The sequence below is a fragment of the Oncorhynchus nerka genome, linkage group LG8 (assembly GCF_034236695.1).
Source record: "Oncorhynchus nerka isolate Pitt River linkage group LG8, Oner_Uvic_2.0, whole genome shotgun sequence".
Lineage (NCBI taxonomy): Eukaryota > Metazoa > Chordata > Actinopteri > Salmoniformes > Salmonidae > Oncorhynchus > Oncorhynchus nerka.
This window is the reverse complement of record NC_088403.1, coordinates 35,056,828-35,080,723: the sequence shown is the minus strand read 5'-3', so window position 1 is coordinate 35,080,723 and position 23,896 is coordinate 35,056,828. Positions and strand designations below refer to the sequence as shown.

Below are 23,896 nucleotides of genomic sequence, written 5' to 3'. Positions count from 1 at the left end.
AGGACTGGACCCTTTTGTTCAAGCCGTGGGTGCACAGGTGTTCCCCAGCCTGGAATGCAGGTGTGCTCCACTGTTTCACCACTCAACACTTTTGCCCTTCAACGCATGTTGTGAAATGTTTTAGGACCCTACCCTATCAGCCCCTTGTTTGGAACCTCTGCGATCATTGCCTGGTGGGAACTATATACGTCTGTAGCTATAGAGGCCCTGTTTCAGTGCTTTTTAGTTTGTTGTTGACGTTCACTTTTGAGAAAGTAACCTAATATTTCACTCTGCTGTCTGCGTCAAGGCTATATGGTTGAATGTGGACAAATGGTATCTGGCCAGCATTAGTAGCGCGGGCCACTTATTATTGTGCCACTCTGCATCCATTTTCTGATTGCTGCATTTATCATTTCGCGGTTTGCTGCTACATTATGGTAATATGAAAATGAATGTCCTCCCAAGGATTGATAAGTATACGTTTATCATACCTTTTAATCATTTATCAAAATTGAAGCTGCCATATATAACTTTTTGGGTAACCTGACAAAAAATCACATAGAAATTTGAGTTATAGATCTGTCATTCTCATTGAAAGCAAGTCTAAAAAGCGGTAGATCTGTTCTATGTGCACTAGTTCTATGCTTCCGTTCTTAAATTTCGTGTTTGCATCTTTTAGTTTCGGTTTTGTACACCAACTTCAAACAGCTGAAAATACAATACTTTTGGTTATTGAAAATATTTTCCACAGCTGTTTAGTTGGTACAAGGATTCTCTACAATCTAAAGTATACATTGTTGTTTTGTCACATAAGCTCTATTTAGGCAAACTATTAGAATTTTAGCAAACAGGAAATTGTGGAGCGATTTCTGCATATTGCACCTTTAAGTTTAAGATTTCAGCCAACCAGTCACAGGTTAATGCAAGATGTATGCTAGTAACTGAGAAATAGTAGATGACTTGTACTGTTTTGCATATATATTGAGTCTTAATTTAAATAATTCAAAGGACATGTCATGTAGTGCAATCTGTATTTTGAATAAAGTACACATTGTCTTCTTTTCATTTATTACATAGCAACTTTGAAACAAATACCTACTTTTTCCTTTAACTGAACTCTAGCCTCTCTCTTAGCTTTTGTATCATACCACCACCCATCCCCCAACATCTTATTTGTTATAAAACTGTCAGCTTGCTCAACCTTAGAGGTGTTGCTCTGTTTTGGGGTAAAATGTTACAACAAAAGGGTGGAGCACCATAGTTTCATTTGTCTAAATATGAGCCCTGTACCCTGTCTGTGTTTTAATGTATGGGCAAGTCAACTCTGCTCTCTAAGTCTAATGGCAATTAAACTGGAAAGCTCTCTGTTTTTATCCTGTTAACTCCATAGAAATGTTTCCATGACAACCTCCATGCAAGTTAAAGCAACCAGAGGTGATCAAGTCTTTTTTTCTCTCCCTCCCTCCCTCCCTTCAGTAAGAATGGAATTTGTTTTGACAGTTTTGGCCTTTAATGGCACTTTTGTGCTGCGTGAAAGTATTTGTTTACCTGGATCATGTGCTGCTAGCTGTCAGCCTAGAAGAGATTGACTTCTTAAGATAAAAGAGTATATAACATGCTTAAGAGGCCCCCAGGCACTGTAATAATCCCCATAATTGTAATGGTGTTTTGTGTGCCCCAGTAACTAAGAGGCCGAGAGCTCAGGCTTTTTTAGTTACTTACTCTGGGTCACTTCTATAAGCTGACTTTCTGCTGTTGTGGGTAAGAAACTCTGTGACTTTTGGCCAAGAAAAGCTGTATTGGGTGGGGTCAGAGGTTACGGATTCAACTGAGATTGCAGTCTGACTCAAGACTTAAGGCTGTGTTAAGTGTTGTCTTTGAAACAAGTCTCAACCCCGACGTGTTTATTTTCCACTGAGCGTTTATTTGACTTTCCGGACAAGTTTGGAGGAGTGTCTCATTGCTCGTTGCGTTATGACTCATTTTAGAACGATGGGATGCTGATAACCGTTCTCACTTGTCAGTTTGAAACACTTGCCAATATTTATATTTATGTATCACAGTCCTAAATGCCGTGTTTCTAAGATAGGCTTCTAAATATCACCTTGTACGTCACCATGCCACGATCTCAGGGTTGTTGCACTACAAACAAATGACCCAAAACATGTGAACAGCAGGTTCAGCGGGTTCCCAAAACCTCATTATGACTCCTGTACTTTGACAAAGAATAGAACCTGCAAACTGCAGCCAGACTTGTGACTGATGTAAACAAACTTGCTTTACCACTAACCAACAAAGCATTGTTACCATTGCAGTCTACCAACGCAGTCCTGCTGTATCGGCAAAGGTCTAGCAGTAGATGTTTGATCATGACCTTGACAATTGAACCACCAGTTGACCCTTTAAAAGGCCATTAGTTCTACCTGTTACGTGCACTTGCTGCGTTTCAACCTGCATTATCTATGAAATTGTGCGATCTCTCTTTTAGTGGTTTGATTGCCAAACGAGAATACATTTGATCGTTTTGGATCACTTCTTGTTCACATTTTCCCCTGTTTTGTGCAGCCAACACTTGTTTACTCTACATGACAGGGATGACAGTCCTCAGTGGCCTGGAGTGGTGTCACACCTTTTCCCCATCCCTAGCAAACACAACTGATTAAAGGAATTGCATTTAAAATGGAAGATCATGATAAATTGATTACCGGAGTCAGGTGTGTTAGCGGGGGCTGGGGCAAAAGTGTGACACCAATCAGGCTCCCGAGGACTGGAGTTGCCCACCCCTGCTCTATTTTATGGACACAGCAGTGTAAAAGAATGACAGCTTTTGCGTTTCTTTAAGTCACGGTTGGATGGAGAAAGAAGGGACAGTGTACTGGGCTGGTGTGAAAGAATGTGTTGGTTGCAGGGTCTTGCCCTGAATCAAAGATGGATGGTCACTCATAGTGAACGGCAAGGTCGCCATCACTCAGGCGAAATCTGCCACAAGCCTGTCTGTGTCACTGTAAACAACTACTCACATCAGACAGATTGACTCCACTAACTCTACCATTGTTAAACGGTTAATTAAGAAACAGGTCACGCTCACAAAATGGTGGAATAAGTCATGTCTAGATCTGAGTGCTAGCTTCACCTTACAATCTGATTATATTGTTGGTAAAAATGAACATGGCTTTTTAAACATCTGGGGCTCATTGAAGTTCGAGGGAAAAGGGAGGGAATGGCTAGTATTGATTTGAAGCAGGCATGTGCTGCTTAAACAGCAGGAACACAAACAAACATGGACCTTCCTCTCACTGGTGCTGTGTGTCTCTGTGGACAATTCTGTTGGGGACGAGAGAGAGATGGCAACAACCAAAAAACGGTTCATTTCAAACACGTTGTAAAAACACAGGATTTGTGAGGGTAATGCTTTTTGACAGGCACATTAGGCTGCAGAAAGAGCATCGAGCTCGGGGCTGGGGGCATATGGTGCTGCCTTCTGCCGGCGTTGCTCTAGAACAAGTTACAACACTCTGGCAGGGTCACGACTGTCTCAGGTTTGTTCCTTCTGTCTCGCTGGCTCGTCAAAATAAAAACAGCCAGGGACAAAACAATAAGGCCTTTACAGCTTTTGTCTTTCAGAAATACGTGGACACACTTTAAAGGACAAACATGACATTCTTGGCTATGATATTTTACAGTGATATAAAAGGGAGGCAAATTTCTGAAATATGCCTAGCTATTTGTTGTTGTGTTTTTGATATCATGGCCACATTATAATATCTACTGCATGTTGGCTAGTTGATTAGATCATAAATGTCTCTAAGAGTCCTATTAGCACATTCTAATACTTTGAATACTTTAATGATTTGCCAATGTATGACACAGAGGTGACATTACAAGCTTATAAGCTATTTACTAGCTAGCTATTAGTAACACTTCGTACCACCATTTTGCCCGCTATAGAGTTTCCTCAAACGTCTACTTGGACAGTAGGCCTAGTCCTTTTTTTCATAGGGACATAGTTTTATTTCCTGTCATTTCAGAGGGATGTACTTGGTCATGATGAAGTGAGATGCTGACGCGGTGCTCTGATTAGAACAGAGGGGATTGGTTGAGAGTAATTACAGGCTACTGTGTTGCTTGTAGGGTTTCCCCTTGATGACAGGGCCATCGGCCTTCATTCAGCCACTTTTATAAAAGAAATGGCCACAACATATGGGCAACACAATGGTTTATTTTTATGATATTTGATGGGTGGTTTTTGATTTAGATTGTCACTTCTGGCAACCAGCAAGGCAGATGGTGTAGACTTGGGTGCCCATCAGAGCCTAAATACCTTCGGGCAGCTGTTGCTAATAAACCTTTTTTTGTGTGCATTTTATTCCTTCTAACATGGTTTAGGTCAAGAGGAGTCAACCCTGTTACAACACCTGTTTCTGCATATGTAAATCTGTTGTTTTGTCATTTCATTAGACGAGAAAAAAAGGTAGAGGTCCCTCGTGGTTGCAAACGCGACTGGCACTGGGCCCACTTGGCACGGTACAAAGACAAAAGGGAACATACCAAGAGAGAGAACGAGGGATGGAGGGTTTCTGTAGGGAAGCCATAGGATGCCTCCTCTGTTGTAAGCTCTCTATCTGGAAGGTTGCCTGCAATTCTGAAGAGAATGGAGTGGGTCCCAGGGACTACTGGACAGGGAAGAGAAGGCATTCTCTCTTTCTCTGTCTCTGTCGCTCTCTCTCCCTGTGAGAGTAGCGATGAGGCAGGACATGCCTAGGAGCCAATGACTGGCACACGCGTGGCTGCCACGCGCCACACGCTTCCCTCCCGTCCCACCCATCATCTGGTGTGCCCCTGTGGCTCTTGCCTCTCAACCACATGTGCCAGGGTCTGCTTGGACTCAGGGGGACTAATTGTTCTTTGGTAAACCTAACGGCATGCTTGTTGGATCCCGACATTAAAACCGAGACGGGAATGAAGATCGTGATCTTTTTAATGCAGTTATTTGTCATGAAGTCTTGAAGGTTTCGTTTATAATCTGGTCTGTGTAGCTGAATGTAACAAATGCACCATGAAATTAAAGGTTATTGCCTGAACGTTGTTCGAAAGCTTGGAAGATTAGTGTTTCTCTGTGCAGAATTAGAGCAGGGAACTTGATATGGCTCATTCTTGCATTTGGATGTTATGCTCCTTGAGCGAAATGGACTGACATGCGTCCAGAAACAATGTTTATTGCCTTGTCTTTCCATCTGTCCTCCATTCTCTGGTGATAATGAGGTATTTGAGGCACTTAATGTTGAAGTGTTGCTGATGTTGATGCTGTGAAGCCAATGTGTAATAGAATATATTCTATTCCATCCCACTCTATTCCACTGTCTTCAGTATTCTTGACAGACCTGGGGTTGTATTGGGCCCCATGCAGTGAGCTGGTCTAATGTGGCCCTACAGAGCCACTCCTCCAATAGCTGTGGGTTGTTCTGATTTGTAGCACTTCCTCTTTCCCTTCACACAAGCAGCCAGACAGGCAGCATTAAAAACAGGCACAAACCCCCTCTGATACAGGAGTTCATTAGAGATGGGCCTTTGATGGGCAGCCTTTTTATGTGACTACGGTTTCAAATACCTTGATGTAGAAGCTTAAGAATCCATTGTGCAGTAAGCCCTCCTTTTGATGCGACTTATTTAGATCTGCATAGTAAATCAAGGAGAGTAAATAACGAGGCAGCAGATGGAAGCAAGGAGATAAGGCCCCGGCCGAACAATCACATTTGTATTTTGTTATGATGTTGACAGCAGCTAAAACTCACTAATCTAGCTCCACTGATCTGCATTTCAAAGAAATCTCATTTAGCAGCGGAGAGGATAAAGTTCTTCTCATTGTGTCCATTTTATTGCGTTCTTCGTTAATTTATCTGCTGGCAGATTTAACGCTCGCCGGTGCTCGGGGAGGAGAGGAGAGAGAGCGGCGTGCGCTGTGGCGGTGGCGTTGCAGAGAGATGGGGTCTTAAATTCTGTGAAAGCGGTAACGTCTAGACTGCGAGCCCAGGGTAATTACACGTCCGGTGATGAATGGAATGAGTTTGAGGACTCATCTTTGTTCGGGGCCTGAATTGCTCGCCTAACACCGATAAGGACCATTTGGTTCCCTGTAGAAAATATTATTGCCGGTGACTTTTCCATAATGCCCCCCCACTCCCCCCCCCCACCACCACCGCCGTAACACAAGGATGGTATTTACGTTAAAGATAAAATTATTGTGTACAGTAATCTGACTTGTTAGCATAATGTCCCTCTTTCATCCCCAGACCCTTCTATAGCTGCTGTGGAGGTATTTCTGCCCTCCATTTTAAATAGTTTATCTTGACTAAGTGCAGCGCTTTATGTAAGTAGCCAATGGTATTATTAGGCCCTTTGAATGCTTGAATGCAGCCTGTATTTATACGTTGATAGAATTTAAAGATCATTTTTTTGTATTTAGGCTAAGCATAAAGATATGTGTGATATTTGTAAATCTCTTGAATTGGAGGTCACACAGACTAATAGCATTCTTGTTGCTTTTGCTCTGAATAGAGTATTACATCTTCACAGACCACCGCTGTATTGAAGTAAACTCAGCAAGTCATTTTGGATGAATGGAACATTAACTCAAAATTATGTTTTTATCCAACTTATAAGGCTGTTGCATTTTACTTGAACGTTTATTCACACAAATATAGCTAAGTATTAAGTAGTTTGATGCAGATTTGGTGGTGTGTTATTAGTCCTTTATTACATGTTTCCTTCGCCTTCATGCTAGTACTAAACAGTGTAGTATTTTCTTTTGAAGTACATCAGTACTAGAATAGATGATTGTGTACGGTAACAGAAACATCACCATGCCTATTTTCGCAATAGACAGTACAGTAGATGGAAGGGGAGATTTGTATCCTCTTCCCACTGCATAAATGTTACACGGCAATCTGTGTGTGCACTGTGCGACACTTCTTTCCCCAAACTCAAACAGTAAAAATAATGACACTTGGCAGGTTTTGTTTTCCACGGTGCTCTTCGGGCTGAGGGCTTTTTTTTGTACAGTTCAGAGAGCACATTCTACTGGATTCAGCAGTTGCTGGTTGCCTACAAGGGTCAATTGGAATTTGGGAAGAAGAAAAAAAGAAAGACAAATCTACAGGAACGTCCAGGCTAGGCCATTGGTCCATGTGTCTTAAGTATCAGAGAGAGAGAGGCTGCTTGTAAAACGCTCGCTCAATGACGAGGGGAATTTAAATGTTGCGAGTGGTCAAGCGCTTAAGCACGATATATAGGCATTAAAAGCTTCTGGGAGGTTATGTGGCTGCAGTTTGTCATTTATACGGTAATGTAATAAAATATAGCAAACTTTCGAAAGATGCATGTGAAAATAACAGATTGATGATTGAGGATTGTTTGATACAGAATTGCAGTTAGGTGTATTATAGGGACATGGAACATGTCATTATTGTCATTAAAACCTGTAATTTACTGGTTGATCATTTGAGCCTTCAAGGCACTGCAACCTTTCGTTTGGGAAAGAAACACTTCACATATATTTCTTTAATGTGTACTGTACATGACCTAAATTCAGAAGATCACCCCTCATCTTTCTTGCACAGCCACATACACATGCACACACGCACGCACGCACACACACACACACACACACACACACACACACACACACACACTCACATGCACCCACAAGTACACCCCTCCTTTTTTTGCAAACTTCACATTTCCCTAATATTGGCTACTTATCATAATGAACGATATCTGCAAAAGGCCTGCGATAAGTGATGGGTATGGTCGGTGTTGATAATTTTCGGTTTATCGTCCCAGCTCTAACATGTACACACAGGTACATATTCACTCACATGCATATAGTCATCTAACAGGCAAATCCAGTTGTACTTTGTTGTTCCCAAGTTTATTGCTTTCCCCTAAAAGCCATGCTAATAAAACTCATGTGAAAGAAAACCTACCCACATTTATCCTGTACATGTTTGCGGCAACACCAGCGGGGGGCATTTACAATTTACTATGTGAATTGGAAACTTGGTTGATAATGTTTTACTGTATGGGAACATGCTTTGGAGTAATGATTTCTCTCTAATCTGCTCTCCCTCTGCAGATCCTCTACAGACATCTCTGGACTGGAGTCCTTCCCATCCTGAGACAGACGGACAACAACCACACGTTTTCACCCTCAGGGTAAGTACTATAGCACAACCTTTCATGTCCTGTCAGGTTTTCTGCCTTTGGACTGATAAGGCAGAATTGGTCAATTGTAACGTGCTGTGGGTAACTGTGTAACTATTAGTGATGCACCGATTTTACATTTTTGGCCGATACCGATATCTGATATTTTCATTGCTGATAAAACCTGATACCCGATATTCAAAAGTTTTGCGGCCTTTTAAGCATTCTAGTACAGTTAAATAGTTAACACACACACATGGACGCAGCGGTCTAAGGCACTGCATCTCAGTGCAAGAGGCATCACTACGGTCCCTGGTTCGAATCCAGGCTGTATCACATCCGGCCTTGATTGGGAGTCCCATAGGGTTGCGCACAATTGGCCCAGTGTCATTGTAAATAAGAATTTGTTCTTAACTGACTTGTCTAGTTAAATAAAGGTTACACACACACCACACTGACCAAAAAGTTATTATTTAGTTGGCATTTACGTACGTCCCCATTACCAGTAAAACATCATCAAAACCTATTTATTTCACTTACTTGCTGTGCTGTTTCGTTGTTCATTTGTTCAGTTGTTTCATTCTCAACCAGGGTTTCTATGGAACACAGTTTGGGTCTTTGCGTGTCAAAAAACACTATTTGACGAGTCTTATAAGCTTGTTGACCAATCAGGACCTGAATATGACTGCACGTCACATAATAATTTAACGAGTTCATTCATTTTTTACGTAGTTATTACACATTGATTACACTATCACTCGTATTTCATATGTCACAACGATTCATCTATACGTATGCTATGATGCTGGTAAAGTTGTCTCGCGCACCTATAGTGCTGGTCATAAAAAAAGCTAGCTAGCTCATGGATGCAAACAATGTTCTTCCCCACAAACATAGATAGCTAGCTAACTATATACTGTAGCTAGGTGTCATCATCTAAAATAACCCTAATTTATAAGACAGTTCTTATTTGATTAATGGTGGTCGGACCCATCTATGTGAAGCTAGCCACAATAAGGATTAGCCACAATAGTGGACTTTGCGGTTACCCTTCAAAATAAAAGTATGTCATTGATGCAAATGCATACAAATAGTAGAATTATGCCATAATTGAATAGAGGTTGGAATGTTGTTATATAAAATTAACAAAAGACAATAATTTGTTAACTTGACAAAAATCTGTTGAAATCACACTGGATGTATTATACTTTAGAATTGCATTGGGGGCATTCTTATGTCACTGTACAGCCTTACCTATGGATTGTGGATCAATGACATGGGGTCTCAGTCTACTCAGTGACACCAAGAGAACATTAGCATCGTAGCTCTTATTGCGAGTCTCTGAAACAACTGTGAATTAAGCCACATTTATTGTCAACCTATGTGTATTGAACACTATTCTCAAGGAAAAACAATACTGTGTGGATGTTTTGGAGTCTGATAACTCTGAGGAGGACGTTGGGGTAAAATATCTTGAGTATTGAGTAGACTGTTACCCCATTTCATTGATCCCTAAACCTTAGGTAAAGCTGTACAGTGCAATATGAATGTCAATACACACAATAGGCTGACTGGGGAGGTGATTTCACACAGTCACAGTCCCGCGATAAGAGCTACAACGCTAATATTTGCATAAACTCTTCACAGTTGTGTTCTGTGGGTGTCACCAAGTAGACTGATACCCTGTTTCATTGCTTCACATTCCAACCTTGTTTAACATTATCTAGTCTAAATATGGCATGATTCCAACAATTGTAACCTTCTGCATCACTTTCAAAAATGTACTTTTATTTTGAAGGCAAACCGCAAATTCCACTATTGTGCCTAATCCTTATTGTGGCTAGCTTTGCAACACATAACCCGGTCAGGTCGAGCCTACCTAGACAGATGAAGCTAGCTGGCTGCTTATAACGTTAGCTTTGGGCAACAGTGTTAAGTAGCTGGCTAGCTATTTATTTACATGAACTGAAGTTCAATTTCAATAGGCAAAAATCAAGTGGCTACCTAGCTAATACTTACTCACAAGGATTCCTAAATCATTGCTAAGAGTAGTGAAATTGACTGCAGTTTCTACTGGTCATTGTTTTCAGGTTGGTTGTATTGGGGCTAGCTAGGTACCAAGCTAAAGCTAGCTACCCCAGAAGTTACGGTCAAACAAAAATGCTTTATTACCAACGCAGTATTGAAAACACATCATTCGTGGCTGGTGTTTGCTTGTTTGCAGACTTTTTTGTACAGCTTTGACAGTGCTACTGATAGTAGTGGTGGCGCTTGGTTTGCACGTGCAAATTCAGAACACACAACATTCTATAATGGAACTGTGTTATTTGACTTGTCAAATTAAAAGCTTATTTAATGGGTCAAATAGTGTTATTGTCAAATAGTGTTATTTGACGTGTATCTTTTTTGACTCGCAAAGACCCAAACGGCGTTCCATAGTATGTTGTGAAGCTAATAGCAGTGACGCTATTACTGTGTAACTCCGGTAGGGCAACATCTGAACAATAGCGCACGTGGTAACGTTAGTGTGTACCGGTGCTCGACCAGTCGCGAAAGCCAACATCACCCACGACAGATAACGGTTGATTGTCAAGGGCAATGAATTCCATTATCTTGGCTTTTTTACTCTTTCAAATGACTGCTCGACTTGTTGACTGCTCGATCTACACAGCAGACGTTGTGGGCTAGGTTAGGAATGCTGTATTGCAGTTGTAGAGCAAAATTGTACGTCATGTACCTACGTTATATAGGTATGCACGTCACCTTTGACATCGGTTTTTGACATCGGCATTAAACTAGACATCGGGCCGATACCGATGTTGGCATATTTAGCTAATATTGGCCGATTCCGATATGTTCATCGATATATATATCGTGCATCCCTAGTAACTATACTTAATATTTCCATTCATCTCAGAGGCGTCATGCATTACTTTTTTTGCGAGGGGGCACTGATTTAAAATTAAAAATAAAAATAAAAAATAAACATAAAATAAACTATCATTTCTCAGTTTTCAGTGTACAAATGGATGAAACTTGCCTCTGCCTCCTCATTTTCAATGGGCATGACATCCATAATCTTAAGGACAAAGGTGTTTAATTTTGCTGTGGTTTAAAAAAAACTTGTACCTGGGTAGGAGTGTTACTGCAATAGCCCAGCTGAGGCACAGTTACCACCGTAGAATATAACAAATCTTCATCTGTCCACCATGATAGAATTCCACCTCTGCAATGAAACCTTTCAGGTTGTGCCTGTTTGGTCTTCACACTTCATAGCCTTCCAATCTACTGTAGCTTTGAAGTTATGACATTTATTAGATTCAACCAATGTGGACTGGGAGGAAGGATATCGGAAAGTCTTCTTCGTGAATGTTGGGAAAGTTTTCTAGACACCCATGTTTAATTGAGAATGGCCTGTCCTAACACATCACAATAAACAGAGATCATTAACACCAAGAAGCTTGAAGTGTTGGAATGTATTATGTGTACATGCATGAAGGTGGTGAAGGTATGTTAGCTCATGACACGTGTTCATTTGTTTAGGATGAAATATGCAACGGCTGTGAGAAGAGCACCCACATTCTGAAGTCCAAAGTGGTGAGTCACAGTCTTTTCCTCAAGTCTTCTGCATGCCCCTGCGTTGTGTGTTTGCTCTGGTTATTATCCAATCAGAACAGTCACATCCACTGCCAATTCATGTTGAGGTCAGCTCGAGGGATTCACATACACTGGTCTTTTGAGGCTTGAGGTACAAGACGAGACAACTCCTGTGAAGTGATGAAGCTCACTCAGAACTTCAAACTGAGAAGTGTCGATGCATGAATCACCGGGAGACACTGTTTATAAGTCAATCCTCCGTGCACAATTTGACATACAGTAGTAAGTGAGAGGTGCGTGTGCATGCTACAGTACTGTAACGTCACCCAGTGGCAACACACACACACAGTTTGCACAACTCAGAGCTTCTGTAGTCCCCTTCGATTCCCCTCTATGAGACGCTCAGCTTCTGTATCTGAAGCCCCTTTAGATTCCCAATGAGATTCTCTACGAGACATCCAACGGTGATGACTGAGGCAGTTTGTCGTCACCAAGTCAGTACAAAACGAGCCTAAAGAATCCCAGCCAGCACAGTAAGTGTGACACACACTGATTATGTGACTGCTACTACGGCGGAGGCCTGCCGTCATTACTAATGTGTCCCCACAGCAGCCAGACTGAGACAGACACACAGGTGGTGTCTCAGACTGAACAGAACATTGCCAGACGGTAAACTGCAGTAGCGATGGGGAGGAGAAGCCTCATCATCGTGAGGGGAATGAGGGAATGGAATTTTAGCTGTAATTGGATGGGAGATAGATATCGAATGCTAACTTGACAATGGGTGATTGTTCAGTGAGCACAGAACAGTTGAAGTGAATTGCTTTGCAGGTAAAATCAAGTGTAAAGGTACTGGCTTCTGTGTTTGTAGTCCTCCATAACTTCTCCACTATCAATTATTAGTGTAATTAAATGTACAGTGCCTTGCGAAAGTATTCGCCCCCCTTGAACTTTGCGACCTTTTGCCACATTTCAGGCTTCAAACATAAAGATATAAAACTGTATTTTTTTGTGAGGAATCAACAACAAGTGGGACACAATCATGAAGTGGAACGACATTTATTGGATATTTCAAACTTTTTTAACAAATCAAAAACTGAAAAATTGGGCGTGCAAAATTATTCAGCCCCTTTACTTTCAGTGCAGCAAACTCTCTCCAGAAGTTCAGTGAGGATCTCTGAATGATCCAATGTTGACCTAAATGACTAATGATGATAAATACAATCCACCTGTGTGTAATCAAGTCTCCGTATAAATGCACCTGCACTGTGATAGTCTCAGAGGTCCGTTAAAAGCGCAGAGAGCATCATGAAGAACAAGGAACACACCAGGCAGGTCCGAGATACTGTTGTGAAGAAGTTTAAAGCCGGATTTGGATACAAAAAGATTTCCCAAGCTTTAAACATCCCAAGGAGCACTGTGCAAGCGATAATATTGAAATGGAAGGAGTATCAGACCACTGCAAATCTACCAAGACCTGGCCGTCCCTCTAAACTTTCAGCTCATACAAGGAGAAGACTGATCAGAGATGCAGCCAAGAGGCCCATGATCACTCTGGATGAACTGCAGAGATCTACAGCTGAGGTGGGAGACTCTGTCCATAGGACAACAATCAGTCGTATATTGCACAAATCTGGCCTTTATGGAAGAGTGGCAAGAAGAAAGCCATTTCTTAAAGATATCCATAAAAAGTGTTGTTTAAAGTTTGCCACAAGCCACCTGGGAGACACACCAAACATGTGCGAGAAGGTGCTCTGGTCAGATGAAACCAAAATTGAATTTTTTGGCAACAATGCAAAACGTTATGTTTGGCGTAAAAGCAACACAGCTCATCACCCTGAACACACCATCCCCACTGTCAAACATGGTGGTGGCAGCATCATGGTTTGGACCTGCTTTTCTTCAGCAGGGACAGGGAAGATGGTTAAAATTGATGGGGAGATGGATGGAGCCAAATACAGGACCATTCTGGAAGAAAACCTGATGGAGTCTGCAAAAGACCTGAGACTGGGACGGAGATTTGTCTTCCAACAAGACAATGATCCAAAACATAAAGCAAAATCTACAATGGAATGGTTCAAAAATAAACATATCCAGGTGTTAGAATGGCCAAGTCAAAGTCCAGACCTGAATCCAATCGAGAATCTGTGGAAAGAACTGAAAACTGCTGTTCACAAATGCTCTCCATCCAACCTCACTGAGCTCGAGCTGTTTTGCAAGGAGGAATGGGAAAAAAATTCAGTCTCTCGATGTGCAAAACTGATAGAGACATACCCCAAGCGACTTACAGCTGTAATCGCAGCAAAAGGTGGCGCTACAAAGTATTAATTTAAGGGGGCTGAATAATTTTGCACACCCAATTTTTCAGTTTTTGATTTGTTAAAAAAGTTTGAAATATCCAATAAATGTCGTTCCACTTCATGATTGTGTCCCACTTGTTGTTGATTCTTCACAAAAAAATACAGTTTTATATATTTATGTTTGAAGCCTGAAATGTGGCAAAAGGTTGCAAAGTTCAAGGGGGCCGAATACTTTCGCAAGGCACTGTATGTTGCATATATTTCTCAAGTATTTCCATAGAAGTCACCCCATAAACTTTTGACTAATTCTGTGAAAAAAAGTCAGGACTTGGGTTGATCTGTTTTTCAATGTTGCGGAGGAGAACTACTCTTTGTCAGGTTAATTCCTGAATCCAGGCCACTGGTTTATTTTGATATTTTGACCCAGTCTGAGGAAGAAAGTCTATTTATCTCCAAGTATGATTCAAGCGAGGCAGCTAGGAGCCAAGCGGGGCGAGAGGCTGGGTTAGGGTGGCTCAGCTCAGCTGTAGGCCTTAGCCCACATCCCAAGAGTCATCTTCACAAGACTAAGTAGAACCCGAGATTCCATTCCCTCTTCTGCCTAAAAGAGATTTGAATATTAGTTTTTAATTTGTTGAGTATCCCATTTAAATCTTCAAAGATGAAAAACTTTGAAGTATATCTGTTCTGGAACAGAAGTACTCTAATCATCCCAAAGAAGTATAATTGACCTAACTTTCACATGACTGTAAATGTACACATATATACAATCTACAGCAATTAAAGCATATCTCTGGCTAGTTTCAAGAAGCAGGCCACAAATGGATGGCTTTTCCTCAGACTTCCAATTTGGAATTGATTTCTTGTTATAGATCAGAGCTTCTGTCATTTCATTTCCAAAACCCTAAAGGGTTTTCTGAGCCAAGGAGCCCGGCTGGCTTCCCCCTGAGTAGAACCTCCACGGGTCTTTACCCTGGACACCCTGGCTACTGGGGAGGGAGAAGAATCAAAGGGACTTGAGTCGTCCCTGTTGGCAGGCTCCATTGTGGGTCTGATTTGGGATTGGAGGGGATGGGGATGGAGATCAGGCTAGCGCCCGTTTTTTTAATCTTTATCCACCATTAACCCCGGCGCCCAGTGTGCGGCTGGGATCAGGTCATTGGTCAATCCCCCATTCAGAAACACCCCGGAATATTTCAAAGTTAAGCCCCGTCTACAACAAAAAAAAGTATTACTCATCAAACGTTCACTTTCTCACTCTCCAGTCCTCCCAAGGATCTGCCTGCCTCTCGTTCTTCCCTTCCTTCTTATATTCCTCTCTTTATGGTTCACTGTTTTGTCTTCCCACTTGGAGGGGGAAAAAGTTTTGGAACTTCCCCAAGTTTCCATATTCCAGTTTAATGAGGTTTAGTTTGGGGTCTGATAGTGTCATGCCGTGAGCAAATTGGACTAAGAGTGGACCCACGTCCTACTCTTTCCAACTCTTTGGTTGGATTAGGAGTTGGGAGTTTTTTAAAATAAGATTCTGGAATTGTACTTTGCCTCACAGGAAATATATATTCACACCTGATACATCTATTTTCAACCTTCCCTTTGTCCTTCACTTGGTGCAAGCATACCATGTGTAACCTATTGCTTCTCCACAGTATGTTCCTTCAGTTTCAAAAGCCTAACAAGATAGACTTAAAAATGTTAAAACATTCAAATCTACTTTATCAAGAAAGACCTTGGCGCTGATATGTTATCTCCTTACCTTTTCGATCCATTTTGGTTGTTTCAAGGTTTATTTGCCTCTCCTCCTGCCTGTTCAGAAGAGGAGTAATGAGGACCCAGAATGAAAAGGAGAAGAGGAGTCCAGAATAGATAGAGTGTAGAGGAGTGTTTGTCTGGAGTGGACAGTTGCCATGAGAATAGAGTTACAAAAGGGGGTGCCTCTACCTAGCTGCCATCACTCCTGATGGAGAAGACACACTGACTCAATGAGATTATTGATCCAGGGAGGAAAGGAAGGGGGTATGCTAATCAACAGTGTGAATGGCCATGGATGCAGTCCTGGCGGGCGGCTGGTCAGTCAGCCAGTCTGTGTCTCTCTAAATGTCTCAAAGGCTGAGCAGATCACACTGGGGGTTGTGGCCCCTTATAGACTACTCATAGGATAAACTATAGGACTTAAGTCCACCTCCCCATTCAGCATGCATTGGGTCCCTGCTTGCTAAGTACTTTGGACATGACTGATGACTGATATTGTACGGACAATCTTAATTTTTTATAAACGAGACACATCTAGTGTTTCACATGTCATTCTTTCCCTCTGACTTCATTTGGAAAGAGCCTTGGTGCGGAAGCCCAGACTGATGGCATGTTTCCAAGTGCCTGAGATTATTGTGAAACAAAAGCCTCAAAAGGCATGACATCAGAGCGGCTTGACATCGGTTTGAACTCGTTATTTCAGGTGGGAAGAATTACGAGTCGCTTCAGTTGCAGGTGATCGTGTCCAGTGAATTGGTTTCACATAGTTGCACGTTCTTTGTGGCAGGTCTAATGTTGATTATCTCGACAGTTTGAACCTGTGCGTTATCGCCGCATCATTCAGGAAACACGGTCATTTTTCCAAACGTATACAAAGCCTCTGTTGTTATCTTTTGCTATCTGCTTCCTTTGAATTAAGATAGGTGGGGATTTGTCAACACAATGTTGACCAATCATGTTGATAGAATGTATGTGTTTTATGAATACATGTGCTCCTCCTAGCTCCTTAAATATAGTCATAAATCAATATATGTGCAGCGCAGAAAGGAATACCCATGACCCATTTTGAATGAACTGTGGCTGAATCCTATGTGGAAGTTGAACCAAAGTGAAAACATTGTGTAAATGATGTCATAAAATAAATACACTATTAACAGCAATTGGTTTCTAAGAGTCATACATTTTTAAAGCTTTGAAGCAATGGAGTCTGAAGGATTCCTGCCTCCTGTGGTGTTATAAGACTCTCAGATTATTGGAATAATTGGCCACAAAGAATGTTAATCTAAATGTAAATGATAATACATGTGTTCAGTTTCACATTTTGTATATTATGCAAACTTTTTTTAATACTAAACCAAATTGAGTAATTATTCACCAACACCACCAGGTTTACATCTTTCCTTCTGATCTTATACGTCAGTAGCAGTCCAAAGTGTAACACGTTTTTGTTTTGAAACATTAAAGAAAGCTTAACTAAGATGATTAAGATTACAAATTTGGCATCAAAATGTAGCGTTGTGTTGGCTCTTCAAGTTAAGATCCTGTAGATAACTCTATTTCACAAGCTGTTTCTCCTTGCTTCAAATCGAGCCCCAGTCACAGCTGTTGCAAAAGCTTTTACCTCAGAGGCAACAAGCCAACTGCTTTGTTCATTATGATCATTTGATCGGAGCTTGAAAAGAGATGCAGAGGAGAGGAAGTACTACAAGCGCCTCGAATCCCACTTCCCTGTCCACAAACCACAATGCAAGACAAAATGTCACTTGCTACCTGCTTTTCCCAGAATGGGAAGAAAGCGTCTGTCTCTGTGGCGAGACGACAAGCCGACAACTCGCTTGATTTGGGTCAGAACCCCGACAGGAGTTGGAATGTGGAAACTATATATGTTGACAAACTTGGCTACCCCTCTGAATGGGGTTTCTGATTACACCTCATCATGCGTGGGAATTTCAGCGTGTCCCCAGCCTTCTCCGAGAGGTGCCTCTCGGGCAATCATGTGGTCATACTACCTGACTCTGTGCTGCTCAGAGTGCAGTTGACAAAAACAGCCTGAGGCACATCATGTGGAAAAGATTCAGTCTGCATACATACATCCTGTCCGCAGCACCTCTCCAGTTAAGTGAATGAAGCACCAGGCTGTCTGTTGGTCCTGCTCACCTGTGAAGGGAAATGGTGTGTGTGTGTGTGTGTGTGTGTGTGTGTGTGTGTGTGTGTGTGTGTGTGTGTGTGTGTGTGTGTGTGTGTGTGTGTGTGTGTGTGTGTGTGTGTGTGTGTGTGTGTGTGTGTGTGTGTGCGTACGTGCGTGTGTGGTTTTTCCAACTTTCCCCCCTAGAGAGCCTCTCAGTTATACTCTGCCGCAGCAGTTGAGTTCCACTCCTTCTCATGTCATGTAAAATGAAGGTCCCGGTCAGTGAGAGCTTTCACTTGTCAGTCATCCTGAAGAGGTCCTGGGGTGTAGAGCTGCTCGCCTGTGTTTATTGTACACTTTCTCGACCTTACTTGTTTGGTCCTTTCTTCTCTCTCTCTCTATATTTCGCTCTCTCTCCCACTCCTTATCTCATCCTCTCTCTCCATTTTACCCACTCTTTCTCTCTTCCCTCCCTCCCTCTCCCTCCCTCTAACGATCTCTAGTCTCCCTTCTTCCCTTCACTCTCCTCCCTCTGTCCCCTTCTCCCTCCCTCCCTCCCGCTCTCCCTCCCTTTGTGTTATTAGAGCCCTCTCACTGCACTCGGTTGCTTGCAGCTCAGCCTGTCTGCAGCGCTGCTCCCTCCGCTGCACCTCGCAGAGCACACACACACACTGCTGCGCTGGCTTTAACGCAGACTGACGCCGCTGCCATAGGACTGATTGAAATTCGTGTCTCAAAGTTGCTAATGCTCACTGAACCATTTTATTGAAGATAAAGTAAATAAAATAGGTTGCCATATGAGAATTCTCTGGAATAGACTGGAATGATCTGGCAGGTAAAACACACTCACTCACAGGCATGCCGGCCGACAGGCTCACACGCACGGATGCACACACGACCGCATACACGTACGCGCACACAAACACTCACACGCACGGAGTGTGAAGAGGTACAATTCCTATTGGCTCATGGAGTTTTGTTGATAGACTGGGTGGTGGAGGTGGGGTGGTGATCAGGAGGTATGAGGGAGAGAGAGGTATTTTCTATGGCTCAGGAATTTCACAAGTCCAATGTTTTTTAAGAAGCTTTGCAGAAAGCTAACAGTTTGATTTAAAGCCTGTTCCAGGGAATGCCACCTATACATTCACAAACTATAGATTGTACGGTACAGCGTCCTTGTCTAGCCCATACTTTTGTGATGAGGTAGTGTACATACGTATGAATGTATGGTATGTGGATGAATGACTATCCTAAATCATTGTATGCTTAGGGTGGATGACACGTGTATTGCTAGCATGCAGAAGTATTTGCATGAAAAAGGAAAATGTCCTCAGGGCTCTCATCTATTTGTATTTTGTTGGTTAGTGGTAGGAAACTGTCCCAAACCAAATAGCCCCTGACGACAGTCTCAACTGTGTCGTAAAACTCTTATTGACTGTAAACACAGAGTTTTTCCATTACTCTTCAACTTGTGCCTACACAAACAGCCCGAAGGCTGCACGTCAGCCAAAGAAGTTCATATCATTTTTTTTCTGTTGAACTTTAAACCTCCTTTGCCTTTTCTTTCCCATTAATATTTCAATATATTTTCTGAATAGATGGACTAAGTGTGTCGGTTGAATCCCTGACCCAGTCATTGTTACTTCAGGCTTAACCAAATCACATCAAAATGATCATTGTGTTCATTTCTTAAACTTCTTGTAGACCACTATGGACCCCTCGTTTAAAGAAACTAGCTACCTTTCATATTCTCAACCAGAATTATGTCAAATTCCCCTTGTGTTTGATACGATTCCTTTCTGCACTGTAAAGTGGTATAGGTGACAAGGTAATACTTTTGCCATTGTGCTCAATAAAAAATATTCTTCCAGGTCTTACTCAGTTGGCTGCTCACGAAAGAGCGTTTGGACTGTGTGTGCATTGTCGCAAGGCGCCGAGGTCATTGGGAATTCAGTCTCTCTTGCTTTTGTCAAATATTTCTGTGCTGTGATAGTTTTCTCATTTATTTAGTGAATAGTTGGGGGTGGATGGAGAGAGAGAGAGAAATAGTTTTTACATTATGTAAATGATGGAATGGGTCTCATAATCTCACATGTATTCAGCATAGCAGACATTGGACCCTGTGATACTGCCCTCCATTTTTACCATTGTTCGCACTTCACCCCTCTTACTGTTCCTCTCAATGGCTGTACCAGGCTTTAATCCAACCTGCCTTTCCAATGACAATGTTTACCACCTATCATTCAATAAGAGACCGAGAAGCGCACAATTGCCTTTGTAAGTAAATGCTACATGAATGCACCCGAGCCAGACACAGAAGAAAGGGATTGTTAGCGGTATGAGGATAAGGTTGAAAGGAAAGGTTAGTTTGGTGTGTGTGTGTGTGTGTGTGTGTGTGTGTGTGTGTGTGTGCGTGCGTGTGTGTGTGTTAACCCCTCACATGTGTTAACCCTTAAACCTTTAGACCGTTAAAAGGCCTAGAACTCTTCGAGAAGAGGGCTCCACAAGGGTTCTGCAGCTGTCCTCATAGGAGAACCCTTTTTGGTTGAAGGTAGAGCTCTCTGTTGAAAACGTTCTACCTGGAACCAAAAAAGCGTTCTTCAAAGGGTTCTCCTATGGGGACAGCGAAAGAACCCTTTTTGGTTCTTGATAGCACCTTTTTTTTCTAAGAGTGTGTAGTTCCACGTAGGCTAGACAGCAGCATATGTTTCTGGCATTAGCTAGAGATTAACCTGTACATGCCCTTTGGAAAGTTGTCTGTCTACGGAACAACAAACGGACATCACAACATCAGGTGATTATTGCCTGTAAGTAGGGATTAGATTGTAGATGTTGACAGTTAATTGGCCCTCCGCATGTGTGTTTAATGCACCTTTGTATGGATCAGACACACTAATGCACACAGGCCAAAGTGTCTGCAGGCACATACTAGAGTAAGCCTCACCACCAGTGTCCCTCCCCCGCCGCCCCTTCCTCCATTTTTACAGATCACAGCGAAATATGTCATTATTTTTCTCACCCGCCACATTGTCGTGTCTCTTTCTGTTTGTGAGATTGTGCATTATAAGTGAGCTAATGAGGTTTCTAAATATAAAGATTTGCTCAGACTCCTACAGTGTGATGAAGGCCAGATGTTTGTCTTGGCGTGTTCTTTTTTCTCTCTTTTTTTTCATAAATTGTTTTCCCTTCAAGAGTCTTGACAGCATTAAAGATTAGCACTACAGTATAGCTGCTAACAACCATTAAGTATTTTCACCATTGTGTCACACAGTGTTTCTCAGTGTTTCTCTCCATTCCCCCCCACCCCTTCCTTCACGCCGAAGCAGGGAAAAATGAAAAACAATCATTCTGACCTCTGGCGACCCCTTTGTGACGCACAGTCAGTTAAATGGTTTGTAAGACGTTTAATTACCAAATGGTATAATCGTTATTCATCTCATCATTAGATGTATGATATTAAGTGAATCGCCTCCCCTGAGTACTGTGTTTCACAGATCAATAGATTTAGACAGGGCTGGAAGGAAGGGGGAGGTTTAAACACTGGATACGAACAGACACTCTTTCTCTCTGTGATACCCTCACTCATTTATTTATGTAATTAGCTTTTATATAGGTTTAATTATGCAAATTGTCATTCCACACTCGGGGATGGCGGCAGTGTCTACACCTCGTTTTCCATGGTCTATACATCCTCGAGTGCATATTTTTCCAGGGTTGTAAGGACGTGTAACAATGGGCAAGGTTATGGATTTTCATATAAAACATTTGATTCTCTTGTTAGTTGGAATTCTTACGTTGCACTGTACACACAATGCAATTGATATGAGCATTGCTTAGAAGGCATTTCATGGTTCTTAATGATCTGTGTCCCCAAGAGGTGCTAAGAAACGCTTACAGTTAGATAGTGAGCATAAACCAGTGTGAATCTGGTAGATTGGGGACCTTGGTAGACTGGGACACCTCCGGGACTTGGTTGCGCCATGCCGTTGTTATGAACGTTCTTAAGCCGCCCTCCACCATAGTGGTGCTCAAGAATCGTAATAAGCCCAGGCTTTCTGAACAGAGGCCGAGGACGGTTTCATCTATAGTGCTTGGAAATACGATGACATTGCTGAAGTAGGCAAAATATTTAGTAGGAAACAACTTCGCCGTCATTATCATGTCGTCAAATTTACTTTAGACAGATGTCAATCAAATCAAAATGTTATTTAATCACGTGCGCCGAATACAACAGGTACCTTACAGTGAAATGCTTACTTACAAGCCCTTAACCAACAATGCAGTTTTAAGAAAAAAAACAAGTGTTACGAAAGTATTTACTAAAATAAACTGAAGTAAACATATATTTTTTTAAATAACAAATAATTAAGGAGCAACAATAAAAGAACAGTAGGGAGGCTATAGACAGGGTGTACCGGTACAGAGTCAATGTGCGGGGGCACCGGTTAGTTGAGGTAATTGAGGTAATATGTAGGTAGAGGTCAAGTGACTCTGCATGGATAATAAACAGAGAGTAGAAGCAGTGTAAAAATGGGGGGTGGGGACAATGCAAATAGTCTGGGTGTCCATTTGATTAGCTGTTCAGGAGTCTTATGGCTTGGGGGTAGTAGCTGGTTAAAAAGCTTTTTGGACCTTGACTTGACACTTGTCATTAGCTAGCAAAGTTTGTAAAAAAATTGCTAGCAATGCTAACGTTAGCTAACTAAAATCCGATGGCCTCACATTATACTGCATCTAAAGTCAATCTGGCGACATAAACGTGAGACAAAAGGTTTTCCCAAAAATGATTTTCCTCCGTTTGAAATGTCATTGTATTTCCCAGCCACTGTTATGCACTTCTGATGAAATCTTCAACAGCGCTCATTGACAATCCATTGAGTAGAAATATCTTGTGCCTTCAACTTTCCACTGGACTGTATTAACACCTTCACGGTCTACTGAACAACCCATCGCCTACACACTGTACCGGCTATATCTGTCTTCTATCTTTCGTCAGATTTATGAAGATGTCTATTTCAAAAACCTTTGAATACCTGTAAATATGTGCAAGTCAGTCAGTGGTAAATATCTATTGTTGTTAACACAAACACTGATCACTACAGTGAAGGCTTAAGTATCTATCACTGTTACTGTCAGAGCCCTAATCAGAAGGGGGGGATCTGTCTGTCTTAGCACTTGAGGAATCCTCAGAAATTTCACTTGATGGCACTGTTTCCTTTTTCCTCCTCTGCGCCCCTGGCCAAAGCAACAGGGGATTTTTTTTAATGTATGTTCCGCACGCTCCAAAAGCCTGGATCCCTCTTCTACTCCTGAGACAGAGTGGCTTTCCCTGTCTTTATCTATGGCTCAGGGAAACAAGTTAAGGGGGAACTCTCCCAAGCAAAACAATAATTGAACTTGTTAAAAGGTAGGTTATTATATTTACTACAAACCTGATAGTTGAGTATTAGTGTGACATATACAGTATAGTTATGGCCTAAGGCTTGTCTTATTTCAGGTGCCTCACTGAGTGTAAAGGAACAATTTGTTTATTTATTGGATGATATTTTCGACATAATGTTCCTAAAAAGTCTTAATGATATATCTTAAACGCTGATACGAACATTGTTTCCTTAGCGGACCTCTTATCCGTCTGCACCTCTTCAAAGATGAAGCATAGCCTGTTACACTTCCCTGTCGTTTGGTATTTCCCAAGCATTGCCAATTCCTGAATTCCAGGAATGTTCATTTTCAATATAAATCTCTTACAACAGGAATTCCGTAGTTATTCACCCGTTTAAATGAATTAAATTAGATTCCTCTGATGCTGCCAGGCGTTCCGTTGATAATTGCATCAGCCAGGCTGAGAGTGTTTCTATGGCTGCAGCAGTTCATTTAAATCCACATCTTACCTACCTTCGCCGCCACACTTGATATACTGGCAACTATCTGTCGGTAGTGT

The 23,896-nt window shown here is 41.9% G+C and overlaps 1 protein-coding gene across 8 annotated transcripts in view; it reads left to right on the top strand.

The window, feature by feature from the left end:
• The window catches only part of LOC115133194 (forkhead box protein P2-like), a 116,545-nt gene that overhangs the window by 1,820 nt on the left and 90,829 nt on the right, over nucleotides 1-23,896 (top strand). For all 8 annotated transcript variants that reach the window (XM_065021738.1, XM_065021736.1, XM_065021737.1 and 5 more), the window contains exons 2-3: nucleotides 8,114-8,193; nucleotides 11,725-11,778. The gene's annotated coding sequence lies outside the window, so the exon portion shown is untranslated. The remainder of the gene's footprint in view (nucleotides 1-8,113; nucleotides 8,194-11,724; nucleotides 11,779-23,896) is intronic.